The sequence below is a fragment of the Solanum tuberosum genome, unplaced genomic scaffold (assembly GCF_000226075.1).
Source record: "Solanum tuberosum cultivar DM 1-3 516 R44 unplaced genomic scaffold, SolTub_3.0 scf00657, whole genome shotgun sequence".
In the NCBI taxonomy this organism is placed as follows: Eukaryota; Viridiplantae; Streptophyta; class Magnoliopsida; order Solanales; family Solanaceae; genus Solanum; species Solanum tuberosum.
Window position 1 is genome coordinate 76,110 of NW_006239577.1, and position 6,041 is coordinate 82,150.

Sequence of the window (6,041 nt, forward strand, 5' to 3'; positions counted from 1 at the left end):
AAAAGGGGTAGAAAATTATATATAAAATAAGTTCGGGGGTAATAGGACCTTAGTAAAGATTTGGTATGTCTCTGAGATTTCGGGCATAGATTGGGGGTACTTATGCTTTTTCCCAAATATTTATGCTAAAAGCTATTGTCATGCAACTTTAGCGACAGATCTTAAGTCAAGAATCAAAAAACAAATATACACTTTTGACTTTTGACATTATCGGACATCGTATAGACAAGCAATATGACTATAAATTTATATGTATTTTGGTTCTATTTCAAAACTCCTAAATGTTATAGAAACGTATATATATACAATGTAACAATTATCATTGAGATAAAAAGTTTTATAATATCAAATGGGGCTACACGTGGTCAGATTAAAAAACAAGAATATTTGTATATCCACAAATTATAAGGGTAAAGCATCAATTTTTCATTTTATTTTATAAGCTAAGAACTGAAACGGCATGAGACAAAATAAATAAGTATACATTACAAAACTACATCAGTTTTACCCACTTATTTTTTTTTTCTGTAAATCATATTTGTTCACTAATTCACCAATTTCTCTCTCTTTTGCAAATACGATAAATTGGGTAATTTTATCTCTCACTTAGGCATAATTTTCTCAATTTTATATGTCATTTCGGCACTTGCTTATATTATTCGATTGGTACTTTGATAGTAGAGTTTTTACTTCTACATTCCATTAAGTCTCTACTAATTGCTACGTTCCATTAGACCTTTTACTGACTAACAAAAGATCACTTGCAAAAAAAAATTCAACATCAATTATGTTTAACATTTGATCTCACAATTTATCATGCTTCTTTTAATCACACTTTATTAAGAAGTTTATATTGAAAAAAAGAACAATCAAATATAAGTACATCAATTTGAACCCAAAAAAATAGCCTATAATGGTCCGCAGTACTATAAAATCTAAATTTATCGAGGATATCCGGTCATATGGACATTTCACAACTTATGAGCGGTCTGAAATAGGATTGTTTATTTTTTTGAATTTCAGTTTCCAACATACAAAGTGATGGTAATAGTAAGTTCCATTCAGAACTGATCCGCATGAAGTACATGCTCAGAAATCAACATGAGAACATGCATAAATACAAATTGAGTTCAAATTAAAAGTTAATAAACAATCAGAAATCAAATCAATTTTACTCAAAAAAAAAAACTCAATTTTGCAACTGAATTTTGAAACACAATATTATCTAATCTCTTATTTGAAATGTATGAGAAGTCGTGATTATCATTAATATTAGAAATCTCATCCACATAACTTGAAGATTCTTGTGCACCGGTTGATACATGTGATACTATAAGTAGTGGCTCTTTTACTAAGCAAGTCCGTTAGAGAATCGAAAGAAAATTGTTTTAATTTCAATGCTTTTTTCTGAGTTGCGTTGTTATGTAATACATTTGCTCCAGTGGATCAAAACTAGTTCTACAACGGAGATTGAGTCTCGTGATTCTTTTTTTTTTAAGAATTCATGATCAACTTAATTATTTACTTAAGATAAGTCAAGAAAAATCTAGAATTTTCCGGAGTTGTAGAGAATTGAAGGAAGATCTCTAGAATGAGTATTCTAGAGAGAATAGTCTAGAAATGTTCTAGATATGGTAGTTCTAGAATTAAGTAGTTGGAGGAATATTCTAGAATAGAGTAGAAAAATATGCTTAGCTAAATTGTTTCATCACCTCCTATAAATAGAGGTGGTCCATTTGAGTTGTAAGCAACAAAACAGGAAACTAAGTAACAAAGCAAGTGAGTAAGAAAACAAGAGAACAAACAAGTGTGTGCTCAAGTAAATAATGTTGCTGAAGTAAGCAACAAGTATCATCAAGATTGTAAGACCGAAGCGAATCTTTACTTTGATATAATAAAATTTAAGTTGTGAGACATTGATTGTGCCCGTCGTCTCCAAACAATAATATTCAACATTTTTAACATGTGGGCCGACCTTTTTTAGCATGTTATTTGATTGCTTACATTATTATTTTTTGGTACAATACTCAGGTTTGTTAAAACGTAGAACATTAATTTACTAAGAATTTTCTATTTCTAAATGTCAAAGACAAAAAACATTTAGTTAAGGAAAGAAAGATCTCATCACACTAATCGGTAACAAATTAATAACAACCTCAAGGAGACAAAAATACGTCTTCTTACTACTCTAACTATTCCACCTTGTATGATACTTACTATTTTTTAAAATTGGTTTAAGAAGAATATTTTTTAAAATTGGTTTAAGAAGAATGATACATTAATTCTATATGTAGAAACATGTAGATATGAACTTCTCATTTAACTTTAATGGGAACTTTTTATAGAGACACAAATATTATAACAATCATAAGTTTTAAAAGTTGTATATAACAATGAAAAAGAGACTAACTAACTTGAACATGTTTACATGGATTATTGATGTATGTTACTATAACTTTACAGAATAATTAAAGCTTGATTATCCAAGTCCTCTTCATCACAGTAACACTTAACTATTAGCACCACTTGTCCTCTTAAATAACGGGAAACCTTTATCTATTTTTGGAGGTTGTTTTTAGTCTTTATTTTCCCCTTATTGTTATCGCTACAATAACTGGTCGAGTTAGGACGCAATTGGGAATAAGTGACAATGTTTTTCGCCACTATTTGATGCTAGTGGCAGAGGGAAATTGAATCGTTAAATCAGACCGGCCAAACAGAAAATCGCTGACCCAACAGTCCAACACAAGTAGCTGATTACCGCAAAGGAATTTGAGTCCTTAATTAGTTGTGTAGGCTGGAACAAGAGTGTGTAGAATTAATCACAAAACGACTTCAAGCGTGCTCGCTGTGCACTTGGAGTCGATATACTTAACCGTGACCATACTATCTGGTTGAAGTATGTCGATATATATGGAGATGAAGAATAAGTTTGTTAATCATGCTCGTAATCTATGGGATCGAGCTATTATCCGTTTGCCTAGGATTGATAAGTTGTGGTACTAGTATATTCATATCATATGGAAGAGATGCTCGGCAATGTAGCCGGTGCAAGACAGATTTTTGAGGGGTGGATGCCGGATCAGCAAGGGTGGTTGTCTTATTAAGTTTGAGTTAAGTATAATGAAACAGAGAGAGCAAGAGAAATTTTCGAGAGATTCGTGCATTGTCCTCCAAAAGTTGGTGCTTGGATTAGGTTCGCAAAATTTGAGATGAAGAATAGGGAGATTGGGAGGGCAAGGAATTGTTATGAAAGGGCTGTGGATAAGTTGGCAGTTGACGATGAGGAAGCTGAGCAGTTGTTTGTGGCATTTGCAGAGTTCGAGGACAAGTGTAGGGAGACGGACAGAGCAAGGTGCATTGCACTTGACCACATACCGAAAGGGCGAGCTGAGGATTTGTACAGCAAGTTTGTTGCATTTGAAAAGCAGTATGGTGATAGGGAAGGTATTGAGGATGCTAGAGTTGGAAAAAAGGAGGTTTCAGTATGAAGATCAAGTAAGGAAGAATCCACGTACGTAACTATGATACGTGGTTTGATTATATCCGTCTAGAAGAGAGCATGGAAATAAAGAGAGGATTAGAGAGGTTTATGAAAGAGCCATTGCTAATGTTCCTCCTGTTGAAGAGAAGCGATATTGGCAGCGATACATTTACTTATGGATTAATTATGCATTATATGAAGAGCTTGATGCACAAGACACGGAAAGGACCAGACATGTCTACCGGGAGTGTCTTAAGCTGATTCCTCATCACAAGTTTTCATTTGCAAACATTTGGTTGTTGGCTGCCCAGTTTGAGATTCGGCAGTTAAGACTCAAGGAGGCGCGGCTTTTACTTGGAGAAGCGATTGGTAGGGCTCCTACAGACAAGATATTTAAGAAGTACATTGAAATAGAGCTGCATTTGGGGAACATATATAGACCGTTGCAGAAAGCTTTATGAGAAGTACTTAGAATGGTCACCTGAAAACTGCTATGCTTGGAGCAAATTCGCTGAGTTAGAGAGGTCCTTGTATGAAACAGAGAGAGCCAGAGCTGTTTTTGAGCTTGCAATTGATCAACCTGCACTGGATATTCCAGAGTTACTATGGAAGGCTTACATCGACTTTGAGATCTCTGAGGGTGAATTTGAAAGAACAAGAGCACTATATAAAAGACTTCTTAACCACACGAAACATTTAAAGGTGTGGATAAGTTATTCGGTTATTGATGATTCAGATATCAAACAGAAAAAGAAGTGCTTGCAACATGCCAGAGATGTGTTCGAGAGGGCCGTTTCTTACTTGATAAATTCGGCACCTGAACTGAAAGAAGAAAGAGTAATGCTTCTGGAAGAATGGATATATATGGAAAGCAATTTTGGTGATGCCAATTTAGTCCGTGCCAAACTACCAAAGAAACTGAAGAAGAGAAGGCAAATAGAGACGGAGGATGGTCCAGCAGCGTACGAGGAGTACATACACTATCTTTTTCCTGAGCAGACTACTAGTATGAAACTCTTGGACTCTGCTTATAAATGGAAGAAGCAACGAGTTGCATCCAAGAATTAGCCACATTCTGTGTTTGCTTACATTTTTTGTTTTACTGTTTTCTGTTAGCTTCCACAACTCTAGTTTTTACCTTTTCTTGGCAGTTTGTAACGAATAATATAATTGAGTAAAGGGCAGATTTACAATTTTTAGAATAAAAGATGACTGATTACAAAAACCTCGTGGATGTTAGTTGTTACTAAGGTGGATATGTTATTGGACACTTCAGTTTGTGATTTTGAATAAATTATTGGCAAACTCTACAATCTAATGTGTCACCAAGTTCTTGATTTTGAAGATTTAATTTTTTTAAAAACTGATCCAGTTTTAAAAGTTTATTTAGACCAAAAAAAGGTTGAGAATGATGATATTCAAACCGAAAAATCAAATCGAAAGCAAAAACCGAACTAAACTGAATATATTTCAATTCAGTTTTGATTAGAATTTTCATCAAATTGAAAATCGAAAAATCAAACCAAACCAACCGAACTTCCTAACCCTACCAGGGATAGTCAGTCATATGGTCATTTGACAACTTATGAGCTATCAATATTTATTTTTTGGTATTCTTGTTTCCCAAATATTTATTTTTGGTATTCTTATTTCCCAAATATATATTTTTCTGAATAATTTCCAAAGAGCCTGCAGTACAAGAACTTGCTACACAAGTTTAAGTGCGTAGTGAATGTGTTGGGTTAATTTCAAAGCTTTTTTTGAATTACGTTATTATGCACACTTTTATTATTTAATTTATATTCTCAATACAAGAGAACATATTTTTATTAGTTAATTGTATTCTAAACAAATTTATGATCTTGATTTCTGTTGCAGAGTACTTAGAGCATTAATTGACTAAAAAAATTATATTTCTAAATGTCAAACACAAAACATCTAGCTTAAGAATGAAATATCGGATCACACTACTTGATAACAAATTAATAACAATCTTAAAGATAAAAAGAATATATGTCTTCTTACTATTCTATCTATTCCAACTTATCTGACACCATTTCTTTTAATTGGTTTAATAAGAATGATACATTAATTCTGTATTAGGAAACATGTATATAAACTTCTCATTTATCTTTAATGAAAACTTTTTATAGTGACACAAATATAATAGCAATCATAAGTTTTAAAAGTTGTATATAACAGAGAAAAAGGGACGTAACTTACTTGAATATGTTTACATGGATTATTGACGTCATTATAACTCTACAGAGTAATTAAAGCTTGATTATTCAAGTCCTCGGCATAACGGTAACACTTACTATTAGCAGTACCCGTTGGAAAATATTTATCTATAATTTTTTTTACACCCCGCCTATCCCCGTCAATTTTTTTAAAAAAATTGTTTTTGAAAACTATTTCAATTTTTTTTTAAATTTTTACGCCCCCTCCCCCCCCGCCCCGCCCCATTTCCGTCAAAAAAGTTTTTGAAGAAAAATTATTTTTGAGAAATATTTCAAATTTAATTTTTTTTCATTTTTTACTCCAACCCCTAACCCCT

At 32.8% G+C, this 6,041-nt stretch overlaps 1 pseudogene; it reads left to right on the forward strand.

Moving 5' to 3' along the window:
• The window catches only part of LOC102583291 (crooked neck-like protein 1), a 5,829-nt pseudogene extending 1,277 nt beyond the window's left edge, over positions 1–4,552 (forward strand).
• The last annotated feature ends 1,489 nt before the right edge of the window (positions 4,553–6,041 follow it).